The sequence below is a fragment of the Miscanthus floridulus genome, chromosome 1 (genome assembly GCF_019320115.1).
Source record: "Miscanthus floridulus cultivar M001 chromosome 1, ASM1932011v1, whole genome shotgun sequence".
In the NCBI taxonomy this organism is placed as follows: Eukaryota; Viridiplantae; Streptophyta; class Magnoliopsida; order Poales; family Poaceae; genus Miscanthus; species Miscanthus floridulus.
In genome coordinates this window covers 158,866,333-158,879,885 of record NC_089580.1, presented here as the reverse complement: position 1 = coordinate 158,879,885, position 13,553 = coordinate 158,866,333, and the positions used below count along the sequence as shown (strand labels likewise).

The window sequence follows — 13,553 nt, the reverse complement described above, 5'->3', positions numbered from 1 at the left end:
AGGGTTTTGAACTGTAGTGTTTTCCGTCTGTGTCGATTAAGGACCGGCCGTTGTTGGGCCTCGAGTCATGTTGAACGCATGCCTTACATTTAGCTGGCCGGATAAAGTACCTTCCGACCGCGAAGCTGGGAGATTTTTCGGGCCGAGTAGATTGCCCGCAACGCACTGTGCCGGAGCAGGTGTGGTAGGACACGGGGGCGGGATGATAAGGCCAAAGTGCAGTTGGTCGGCCCCCAGGTACATGTGGTTCCTGGCAAACTCGAGATACCTGGAAAGTTGACTCGGTGATCAATATCTCACTTTAGCGGGTGAGTGAGATTTGTGTAAGGAACAAATCACCAGCTGGTTAGGAATCGATTCGAATCGCCATCGCTCCTGGATAGTGAGCACTTGACTTGAGTTACTTCATCGTAGTAAATGTTATGGAACACTTGGACAGTTATAATGAATATGACAGTATGGAAGTTGTTTAATGATCATTGGTTATCATTATCTGCTTAATCACATGTTTACTTTAGTATAGGTGCAAATCTAGTTGGCAGGTTAATAATAATTAACTTGGCAATAATGCTTTTCGAAAGGTTCTTGAAATGCTAAAAATGCTTCTTTCTGTAAATGAGTCAACTACCCTACTATAAAGCCCTTCATAATCCTTGGTGTCATTTATTTTCGGTTATGTTGGGTAAGTCTAGCTGAGTACCTTCTCGTACTCAGGGTTTTATTCCCACTTGTTGCAGATGGGCAGATGTATTACGGCTACTATATCAACTGCCTGTATCCTGCGATGGGTGATGCTTAGGACCATGGGCATAGTCATTCCTTACGTCTCATCTGATGCTTTTGTTGGAGATGATCATTCGCTGGCACTATATTTAAACTCCGCGTGAGTGTGTGTGTGGTTTGAACAAATGACTTCCGCTACTTTATTCGAACTGGTTTTGTAATAACTATGTTGAAACTCTGATGTATCCGTGATGCAACTTTTTATGTAATATGTGATGGTGACCGCTAAACTTATTACGATCATGGCTGGGACACAAGTTGGTTTGAAATCCTTCGTGATTTCACGGACTACCGGGTTATACGGGCTTAAGTTTGCTAAATCGTCTGCTCTGGCGGATGATTTTCTTACTTAATTTTGTATAATTGGTCGGTTCTGTTATAGGGGTCCCCTGCCCGCCTTATATAGTCTGGGTGGCAGGGTTACAGATCTGGAAACTAATCCTAATCGGTTACAATTGCCATAGGTGGCCTGATAACGATTCCTATTCTAACCGACCAGGATCTTGCTTGATCTCTAAGTCTGTATTGACTCCTTGCGCGGGACTCCGAGCAGATCGGCCGAGCCGCGTGTTGTCTTCTAGTGGATCAGACCCCCTAAACTGGGCCGGCCCAAGCCTAGCCGTAAGGGTATAGGGGTTAATACCCCCACACGCACGGGGCACAGTGTGGTGCACCGAGCGCGCTGGTACAGTTGGTGGCTGATGCGGCCACTATCGTCGTAGATCATCCCCGTGCTCACGTGTGAGCTTGGGGGTCTCCGCATGAGGGCCCGGTGGGGCGTGGGTCTAGAAGGACTCCGTTACCCCTAGCTGTTGTTCCAGGGCATCCGCCACAACGTACTCCCGGGACCGACGATGGCTAGGCGCCACATCGCCGATGCTAGAGTCGTCACTCCCGATGTCGTCATCCATGATGTCAAGGAAACATGTGGGAGCATAGCTCGCCATTCCCACAAATTCAGACATGAGAGGGTGTGGCGCCAGCACCTTTTGGAGCTCCCGGGCATATGCGTCCGCGGAAGACGCGAGGCCGTAGGGTAACTGGCCATATGGCGGCTGCGACGGGGACAACGGTAACCCACTGGGTATTTGGCGGAAGATAGAGCATAGTACATAAATAACAACATGTATATTACTCACGGCGGGGTTTGAGCAGAGAGTTTGCTCGGAATGAAGCGCATATGCCGCGTCGTCGAAGTCGCGCGTCCCAAAGTCGATGGAGGATGTCCCTCCGATGGGTGCCGGGTCATGAGCCTGCTCACGGAGGTGGAGTACGCCGAGTCGGTCAGCGACGAAGTCCAGGCTTCCGAAGAGGAAGGCCTAGGATGGCTCGAAGACGGGTGGAGCCCACACTCCGGCCGGCGAGAGTGCGGGAAATTCCAGCGAGCCGAAGCGAATCGTATCGCCTGAGCCAGCCACGGCGGGGGTGGCGGAAAAATGGGTCATCCGATGACCGAAAAGTGTTGAACGTATAATGTCTTCCCCACGGACGACGCCAACTGTCGGTGCAGAAAATGACCAACTAGTAAATATTTGTAGTTTTGCTGTACGTTGTGATCGGAGGTGGCCTAGCACTCAATGACATAGGATCTATACTGGTTTGGGCAACATGCCCTACGTCCAGTTAGGGTCGGTCGGCGACTTTATTCCTGAGCCCAGGTGCTCGAAGTTTACTGTGGGGTTACAAACGAGAGGAAGAGAGATAGGGTGTATAAGAGGTTCGGTTGGCTCCGACTGGAAGGGTTGCGATCGAAACTTAGTGGTTCTGTGGTTGTGGGGTGTTGATGTCGATCTGAGGAACTCTGGTCTTCTTGAATCCATCCCGGTATGGCAAATCCTGGTGCCCATACTACGATCAATGTCCAGAGACACGTAGGGGGCTTACCGTATGGGAGTTTTTAGCGGCCCCTACAATACCGTAGGGGGAGATGTCGGCGCCTACAATACTATTTGTGTCAGGGTGGCTGTAGAGTACTGTTTCGTGCAGGGTATGGTCCCTGGTACAGTGGTTTTGACTTGTGAGCCTGCCTTGCCTTTCTCCGCACGTCTTCTGGTGCCCTCCGAACGGGGTGCCCCCGGTCGGATGGCTCCAGTCGGCTCTGAGTGCGCTGGTCGGAGAAGAGCGGTGAGCAGGGTTCCCACAAGCCCCGGTCGTGGGGTCGGAGTCGCGGGGTCAGAGTAGGAAGCAGCATTTTGGGCCATGCCTTCTGATTGGAGAGATCGCTTGGAGGCGGCTGGTGCCTGAAGCGAGTGCTCCGGTCGGAGAGGTGGGCCGAAGAAGTTGACGAGCGGGTGCTTGTTCTTTTGGGTAGACCTTGTGGTCAGTGACCGGACTGCCCTTCCGGCCCGTTGTGTTTTTAGGCTCTTGGGCCGGCCTATGAACTACATGTTGTTTTTCCTAGGCCGAGCCCGGGCGTGGAAGCCGGTCCTCGAGGGACCCCGGGTTTATGAACCCGACAACACTACTTAGCCTCCCCAAATATCCTTGCACCATACATCAAATCCAATCACCTAACCAAGAAAACCAAGTGGCCTTAATATAACAAGCTCTTTGTCATTAACCCTTCAAAACAAAGTTAACCACATGTCCTTGTGTTCACCAATCACCAAAACCCAAACTAGGAGCCTTAATGTGTTAAGTAAGTTTAGGCGAATGGACTCGAAACATCATTTGGAACTTGAGAGAACTTGTGCATCCAACTAGAATTCCATAGGCGTAGTTTCATTCAGTTTGTACTCTATGTTTCGGCAATTCCAGGTCGAGGCTAGAACTTTTAGATTGACTCATAAATTTGAACCCAGAGGTTCTAGTCTTGTAGAATCTGTAGTCCATTGCGAGGTATAAACTTCAAGGAGCATCTATTATCCCCCATATAAGTGGCAACTAATCTTGATCTTTCAGTCACTTGGCCACATGTCATTTTGATCCCTTGAATCTTCAACACATGTCCTAACTTCTGCTACCATTAGATCATGTGTTTCGGAACGAACCAATATTACTAGAATTGCAAGGGACAAAAGAGATCATGTGTTTCTAGAATGAACCAATATTACTAGAACTGCAAGGGATGAGAGAGATTGAGAAAGCATGAGATGGAGAGAAACAATCGCGGACGGGCCAGTGGCCAGTGGGGGTTCCCCACGCACACCTTGGCCTCCTGGAAAGCCACACCAAGGTGGCACTTTTCAAAACAAAAATGGAGAGGAATAATCTTTTTTTGAGCAAAACTAGGTAAGAGAACTAGGACATGCTGACTATGTGTGTGATGAGAAGAGGATGGTATGGCTATGCTCTTGTGGTCTATGCACATTTCCATTATCTTCTAGTACAACATTTATATTTCTATATTTTGTAGCTAAAGTGACATAGGTCCTCGAGGCCCTATGTAGTTTGGACCGTCACTATAACACAATGTTTCCAAGACGGTATGTCCTGCTCTTAACCTAAGTACTTTTAGGCTATGCTTGTAGGAGTTTCTGTCAGTTTTTGCTTCTTCTAAAAGCTTGAAAAGCTAGAAGGTCCCCCAAATAGAGGATGCTTGGCCGTCGTTGGTCTCTTACCTAGCGAATTCTTCAGTCTCTGCGGATGCTTTACCGTCGAGATCGCGTTCCTATGTCAGATGCTTTGCTGTCGTTGTCATTTGGGGCTCTCCTCCGGCGGATACTTCACCGCCGATGTTTGTGGATGCTCGTGTTGTCTCTTTTGGGTGGATGCTTTGTCGCCATGGTTTTAGTTTCTCTATAGACAACTATTATGTCGATTTCTTTTATTTTCATAGGCTCAGCATGTTTATTGGGTATTGTGGTTGAGGATCTCCTCCCCCTGTTTTTTTATAATCCCTCCCCCTTGCTTTTTCTTGGATTGTCTACCACTGATGGTTTGTAACCCCTGCTACAAGAGCCCTCTCGCAGTTATGTGGTGTAATTTTATTCTTCTTAATGAAACACACGCTAATGCATCGTCAAGGCATGTTTGTGAAAAAAATAGAATTTGAAATTTAAAATATAAGACCTTGATACATATATTTGGGTCACCTGAAACTCATTTTCAAATAGAAAAAAAAGCAAATCATCGACTATGAAGTTATAGATCTCGTTGATCTCTCCAAGTTTGAATAAAGCTCATCTTCATCTGGCTTAATTTAAAAATATGAAGTTTTTGGTGTTACACCTATTTCTATAGGTACGGACATATATTACCAATGAGTGACTGAAAATTGATTTCTAATTGCGATTGGTGCTTCCGACAACCTAAAAAAATATCTATATAAACAGGCAGGTTGGTGTTACATCTGAAAATAGACGTCATGTTCGCTTGGCTTATAAGTCGTACTTTTTCAGCCAACGAACATTATTTTTCTCTCGTAACAAATCAGCCAACAGTACTTTCAGCCATAGCTTATCAGCTAAGTGAACAGAACTTAATTTTCAGGGACAGATGCGTCTGCGAAATTATTTCTAATGTTTTTTATCTGAACGCGGTTAAAAAGATAGGGCACCTCTAATTAAGAACCGTTTCAGCCTCACAGTTTTAAGATCGGCAAAAGAGTACTGTACATAAATAACGATACACATCGAATAATCTACGGCACACCGTATATAACAATGCACCTTTATTTATTGACGTAAGTGCGCACCGTATATAACAATGATCCATAGGTAAACCGGCCTGGACAGCTCCAAGTGAACATAGCTCCATAGGTAAACCGGCCTGGACCGCTGGGGCCGTTCGCTGGTCTGGAAGTTCCAGACCAGCCGGCTGCTCCCCTCATATTTTACTGTTCACCAAATCAGTTGAACAGTGTTTCTCTCTCACACAATCAGTCAATTTCAGCCAAATTTTAGACCAGCGAACCGGACCAGCACTAGTACAAACATGTAAACATCGTCTTGCATCTCCGTAAAAAACGCCCGATATACATACATACGCCAGGTAGACGTAAGACGTTCGTGTATTATTGAGCAACCCGGTGTAGGGCGTCTGCAATTCTGCATCTGCATGTCCTCATCAGACCTCTCGAAGACCTGAAGACCGAAGGCTGGCACACGCCCAACCCGTCTGACCCTTGTTCTGAAACAATATGGATGAACCTGGAGGAATTTATAAGAGAAAAATATTATTCCGGATGAAAAAAAAGAAACGAATCAAGTCGAGTTTAAGCCCACGTGAACGGGGCCATTAAGCGGATCCTGCGACGGAGGGTGGATACACCGCTCTGCCGGGCTGGTGATTAGCAAGAGACCCGTGCCAAGTGAGCAGCTGCGCAGAGCAAGGTTAGTATGATCGTATCAGTAAGACCCATGAATCATAAATCTTGAAGATGAACACGCGATGCAGCTTAATTAATTACGCGAGGCAGAAAAGGTGCCAAGCCAAGCTGTGTAGTTTTGCTGCTGTTACCTTGGCATTGGATCCATCGGGGACTACGCGTCCCTCGCTCTTGAGCCTCAGGTACTCCGCGCGAGAGAACTTGGTGAACCCCCTGAAACACACATGCATCAAAGGCTGAGATCGAGCATATATAAAGCAAAATGACCACTGACGGCAACAATTAAAGCACCTATACGTACCACTTGCCGCTGGTGATGATCCCCTGGCGGCCGGGGAACTTGAACTTGGCCCTGCGCAGCGCCTCGTGCGCCTGCGGGCGCGTGCGCGTCCCGGCAGGCGGCAGCGCACGGAGAGCAGCACCTGGCCGATGCGGACGCGGGCGCACGTCCCCGTGGGCTTGCCGAAGGCGCCGCGCATGCCGGTCTGCAGGCGGTCGGCGCCCGCGCAGGAGAGCATCTTGTTGATGCGGAGGACGTGGAACGGGTGCGCGCGCACGCGGAGGTGGAACGCGTCCTTGCCCGCGTGCTTCGCCATGTACTTGTTGCACGCGACCCGGGCCGCCTCCAGGGCCGCGCTCGACACGTTCTCCTTCTCCCAGCTCACCGGGTGCACGCACAGCGGGAACAGTAGCGCGACTTGGGGTACGGCTTGTTCTGTTGGAACGTGATCGGTTAAGTGTTAAGTTTTGGTCCACACACTCGTCATTCATTTCCAACTAAATAAGAATTGTCGTGATCGACAGTAACTCTTAGAATTCTAAAGGTTTAGCTATCTGGCCCACAGCATAACTATAAATAAGAGGAGGCGTCCCTAACGTTTCAATCCCATCTATCCATGTGACTATTCACATAACCGGTCAATTAGGCATTTGAGGGCTTAGAAAGGCCATCACCCACGTCTATCCTATTTAGGTCCATCTCGGTCCAGAAGGTTGCCGCTACCTGGCTCCTCACGTTCTTCACCGGCGGTGAACTCAAATCAACTGCTACATCTATGACCTCCATCGCATCTCCAACGATACAGATGGCGTCCATAGGCTCTGGTTAGTCACTAATACATTCTGCATAAGTTTGAGTTAGTGATCATGTTTAGGCTAAGTTAAGATCCTGTCAATCTAAATTTCATTTCAACAATTGGTATTAGAGCCTGCTTAGTCCTAACATGATACTAGGCCAAAGTCAGTTTTGTTTATGCCTCTGTTAAGATCAGTTCAGTTTTAATCTACTGTGTTTTTAAGTTGGATGTTAGCACATGATCAGATCGGCTAAATAAGTTTAGATGACACTAGCAGTTGAAACAGATACGTTTTAGATTGATTCGTCAGGTTCAAAGTATAATTAGTTCTAAGATTAGATCTGTTATCATGATCGTTTCTGCATGCCTGAGTTAATTTCCCATATGTTAAAGTCTAAGATGCATATTTCAGTTTTATTTTCGTGCCTAAGGAGTATTTTTTTATGCGTGATTAGGTGTAATAAAGCCTAAGGCAGATCGGTTATATATGCATGGCTAAGATTGATGTACGATCTGTTACCATAAAACATAAGCAATTAGTTTTTCTCTTCGAGCATCTTAAGTTGAAATTAAGATGAAATTATATGCATCACGACATTTCAATCAATCTAAGCTTAAGTCTAATAATTCATGTCTAAGTTCGGCAATTAGAGACCAGTATTTTTTATGTTGGCCTAAGTTATTAGCCTCTGATTAAATGCCATTTTGTGCGATTGATTTCAAAGTACACAAAATTAATCTGAGTTAAGCATTTAGAAGAAGGGGAGTGAATCAAATTAATCAAACTCCCCAAACCATAAGCATCAACGATGGATATGGCACCTGTGCGGCTCGTACTCGGTTTCTAGGCCGGGTCGCCGCTGCCGGCTATGCGTGGCTCGTATCCATGCTCTTGCCTGGGTCGTCGTTGCAGCCGCTGGCTGTGCCGCAGGCATAAGGGTGCGCACACGCACGTCGATTAGTTCGGGCCGCCGTACGTGCCCTACGGTTTGACCCCACCGCGTGCTAATGAGGATAGGCACCGCCGATGCCACCCCTACGCAGCTGGCCGAAGGCGCGACCACCGCCGCGTGCCCGAGCGCCATCTTGACGGCGTGCAGCCACGCGGGCCTTAGGCGTCGCTGCTGCTGGGCTGAGCATGTGGCCGCCTGCGTTGTCCTCCACTCCACCGCATAAGGGCACCAGGCAGCCGGGCTCGACGGAGCCGCGCGTGGCTCTGCCGCACGCGCGCACCGGTGAGCCGAGCGCCGCGGTGCCGCGCGGTTCGCGCTCCTCTCTATCTGCTGTGTGCGGCGCTGTGCTGTGAGAAGCAGGGGAGGAGTGAGAGAGTGAGGGCCACTGGGTTTTAGTCCAATATTTTATATGAGCTCAGGACGAATCGTAGCCATCAGATTAAGATCGACGTTTGAGATCGCTTGACATTAGGGTTTTTCCTTTTTGGGCTGTTATTGGGTTTTTAAGTGAAGAACCGCATGGGCTGGCTCGGCCATGAGCAGGCCGTGGCCTGGCGCTGTGCTTTTGGACTGCTCCGTGCTGAGTTGGTTAAAGGCTGAATTGAGTTTTATGTTTTCGATAATCTAGTTCAGTGTATTAGTAATTTACTTCTTAAATTGAGTTTCCAATTGTTGCTCAGAGGCGTGCAGCACGATAAGTTGGGCCAACTGTGCATTGTTTCTGCCGCAAGAGTTAGCCCATGAGTGAATTATAATAATTTTTTTAAGTGGGCTATATTCTGATCCAAATTATTGTTTATTATTATTATTCAGATTAAAGTTTTGCTTTACCTTTTGCATCAGTAAATTAATTAGTGCTTTATTGCAAATAAGTTTACGGCCCACATAATGTTGCATATTCCCATTTCATATGAAGTTTAAGTTGTTTTTTTATGATCTTTAAGTAAATATAAGTATGTTTTGGGAATATGTTGCTAAGAATATTTGAGTTTAAGACTTTTTTTAGTGCTTTTTACTTAGTTAATTTTTATGCACCATTTAAATAAGTTCTAAGTTGGAGTTTTTAGTTTTAGTTCCAGTATTAATTCTATGTTTTCTTGAGCATTAGTATGTTTTTATATTGATGCTCTAAGATTAAGCTTTGCAATATTTTACATTCAATTATAAGTATTTATATTTATATATACATTATATCCACCATTGTATAATAAGATGGTCTCTAGTTGAATAGAACCAACGAGAAGTTTAACCGGAGATTACTCATAGTTAATTTCAGACCAACGTTGACTTTAATTATAAGTTATTTAAGACGAATTTTGGTTTGTTTTCTGCCCAACGATGATGCAAATTAAAGTTCTTAAGCATGCTGTTAATACTGACCAACGATATTTTAACTTCATGCTTTAAGTACATCTTATATACAGCTTACTAATTGAGACATTATTTTGCTTCAAATTTTTCAGTAAATTATGCAGACTATATAAGTAAAATAAAACCCCTAAGTTGCACCAATTTTCCTACTTGGAATAATCAGGTGCATGCCATTCTCAAGGAGCTGGACCTCGATTATGTGCTTCATGAGGAAAAACCACGTGCTACTTCTCCTATTTGTGTGTACTGTGCTGAGAGGATGAAGGAGCACATCCCAAAATTAGAAAAATGGCAGAAATCCGATAGGATTGCCAAAATAATTATACAATGGTCGCTCTCAGTTAACATGATCCCGATGTTCCTTTCTAATAAAAATAACAGGAAATTAAGTGCTAAGGAGCTTCACAACTCCATAAGAGCACACTTTAGAAAGATTTTTCTTTTTGATAAGTTACTTAATTCCCGTTATGATGGGATAAGTGGTCTGGGTAACCACGTTAAGAGCTTATTTGATATGGCTTATGAGTTAAAGGCACTTGGATTAGATGTGGCTAATGAGTTTATGGTAAATTGCCTTATGAATTCTATACCAGAAAATCATAACAAACATGCTCAAAATGATAAGTTTTCAATAGTCTGCAAATTTTGCAAGTTACCAAATTGATGATAAGTATAAGAATGGCTTCGAAAGACAGGTAATTTAAGTTATCTCATAAATTTTACTTAAGATATTTTCTCAACACATGGTGGATTAACTAAGGTGCAATAATGCATATCTTAACTTCTCCTCAGGTCTTACCAAAACAGGGGAGCAAGGGGAGCAAAGTCTAAGAAGCCATTGATGGAATAAAGATAAAGTCCAGCCTTGGAGCTTCCCATTAGATTAGTTTTAAATTTAGTTCTTAATGATGCTTATGTCATCTTAGTATGAGATACTTTGTATTTTTAAACGAATATTCTTGAGTTTGGAGTTTACGAATCCATCAAATTTATTCCATTATAATTTATCTTATTAATTGGCAAATATATTTATTTCCTGTAGTATGAGTTTTTTATGTCAGTTTTATCTTTAAGTTAATCATTAATCAAGATGATGAGACCTTGTCGAAATTGTGTCACTATTGTTTAAGCCACATTTCGAAGGAGAGAATGGACTGTCTCAGAGATACTCTATTCAAATAAGATTATAAAGCATCGAACTTGAGAAATAAAAAAAACATACTAATTTTGTCCTTTAGCCCAATATGAGTCTCTAATTAAAGTATGACTTGCTTTCACTATTTCTGGCCAATGCTGATTAGTGTTTGCATGTCCATCAAGTTTTTTGTTCTAGTTTATTCTGACCAACGCTGATTAGACTAGTTCATAGAGCTTGTTTTTTGAGACTTATATGCCTTATATTTGTCATTCTGGCCAACGCTGATTGATGAATATTTTACCATAAAATTTTTATTGGGCAAAACCTCAACAAGACATAAGTACAGTCTAGCTAAGGATAAGAATTGAGATTCTAAGTAAATGAGCTGTCAACATGGCACCCTGATTATGTTTCTGGAGAACACAGAAATCAGTGGGAGCAAAGTCTAAGGGATTGTGTTTCTACTGGTATAACTATTTCACTAAGTTAAGATTTGATGAACGTGTTCCTAAAGAATGCAAAAATCAGTGGGAGCTAGCGGGAGTTCACAAAGGTGGAAGATTAAATCTTGAAGAGATACGGGCTTAGTTTTTTTTGTATCGATGGCTCAAGAAGACATAAATATCTCAGTTTGTGCCAGAATGCATTAGTATACCTCCATTTAAATTACTACAATTTCTATTGTGGATTTTTAAGAGTCTATTAGTAAGCCACAACAAATATATGTAGCAACCATTAGTTGATAAGTAGGCACATAAGTAAACCTCTATTGTTATTAATCTGCTTGTGATTCATGATAAATCTATAAGATGATTACATCATAAGATGAATTTTGTTATTCTAAACTAAGCAATTTTATGAGCTTAGGTCCATAAATATATATAAAATATGGGTGTTAATAAGTTTTCTGATGAAGTCAAACCAGTAGGCTATAAAAGGGTCTAATTCTATGCATGACTTTAAAGGAAGTTTTAAAAGATTTAAACTAAGAACATAGCCCACTATGGTTTAGAATTTCATTAAGTGGACAATGTTTATAAGAAAAGGTGAAAAAGTTTATTGTCCTAATACTCTACATGGGTGAAGTTGAGTTACGTGACAATAGGAATGTCACATAAGAGTTTTCTACTCACATAATATTTTCAATATGATATATTTTGGTGAAGCATCTGAGTTATTGGCTATTGAAATACACCAATACATGACCAATTGAGGACTAGAACTATCACAAAAGGCATATCAAATGAATGCTTAAGTGATAGAGTTTGAATAATTAATGCCACACTTGTCTATTTGCACAGTGCAGTTGCACAACGCAGTAAGATTAATTATCTTAAATAATTCTAAGAATAAGTTAGTAACAGTTGAAGAGGAAGACGTTCCATATGCTTTGGATATCATTAACTTTAAGGATGCTCAAGTCAATACTAGTCTAGACTTAGTATCGGGATACTTAGCAAAAATATTAGTTTATTAATCTAGAATAGGTTCACTGAAAGGTGCTAAATAATTTTAAGTTATTGACAAGACACCAAAAGAATCATCATGCCACTTATAAGAATTAAGAATTAGTCGATTGCCAATTCTCTTGAGTATGTATAAGAAAGTGCACAATTAAATTATACCTACTCTCGTAGAAAAAGGACAATTTTATTGAAAGCTTCAAATACAATTAGTTTTTAAGATGAGCTAAATTAGTGGCATGAATACGACAGGCCCTGTGGCTTAAGAGATATTATTCCAATATTGAGTATTGACATACTGTTATAGGCCTACAGTTGAGTTATAGTATTATTTCGAGTAACATCATATCAAATGCTGATGCCAAACGTATTGATTAAATAATATGTTGTGAAAGAAAAAACCCAGGATCAAATTATTAACATTGATTAAATAATATGTTGTGAAACAAAAAGCCCAGAATCAAATTATTAAGCCTGAAAAAAAGAACTAAGCTGATGCTAGCATATTTGATTATTTTAGGCTTAATACTTATCCCATTTATGAGCGCGCAAATCAATTTGGGTTTTAGTGCAGAGTCTCTAACTTGATTGCTGGTAATAGGGCCATATACTCCCAATAAGAAATAAGCGTTCTAACACAGTATTGCAGTGAGCTATGGGTAATGGGGTCCCAGTGACGATTAAGTGCTGTTGACGACGCATTGGTCTGGTCTTGTTGTAGTACTGAGTGTGAATATAAGTGTAAAGTGAACATTAGTTGTATAATTGCATTAGTCGTTCGATCAAGTGGGAGAATGTTGGAATATGATGTTTGGCTAATCACGAACTTCATTATGAGATTAATTAAGCGTTAAGCTTTTGATCCACCCACTCGTCGTTCATTTCCAACTAAATAAGAACTGCTGTGATCGGCGGCAACCCTTAGAATTCTAAACTTCGTCCCCCTGGCCCACAGCGCAACTATAAATAAGAGCAGGCGCCTCTAGCGTCTCCATCCCATCCATCCCTATGACTATTCACATAACCGGTTAATTAGACGCAGGAGGGTTTAGGAAGGCCGTCACCCACGTCTATCCTGTTCAGATCCTCTCGGTCCAGAAGGCAGCCGCTACCCGGTTCCTCACGTTCTTCAGACAGAGGACGTTCAAATCCTCAGGCGGGTGAACTCAAATTATCTTCTACATCTACGATCCCCATCGCATCTCCAACAATACAGATGGCGTCCATAGGCTCTGGTTAGTCACTAAGATATATTTCGCATAAGTTTGAGTCAGTGATCCTATTTAGGCTAAGTTAAGATTCTGACGGTCTAAGTTTCATTTTCCACGTGTTCTTGATCTGACGGTAGCACCGAGCAGGCCCTATGCACGCAGCGCACAATCCATCGTTAGTACAAAAACAACCTACTGCATGCACGATCGATCATTTCCAGGTCTAGAGAGGAAAAATGGACGACGAAAAGTGGTTGAAGGAATTGGGTGCTTACTCCTGCCCATGGCG

General features: G+C 43.2%; 1 pseudogene; it reads right to left on the bottom strand.

The window, feature by feature from the left end:
* Positions 1-5,732: 5,732 nt before the first annotated feature.
* Positions 5,733-8,436, bottom strand: LOC136499640 (large ribosomal subunit protein uL16-like; annotated as a pseudogene).
* Between the last annotated feature and the right edge of the window lie 5,117 nt (positions 8,437-13,553).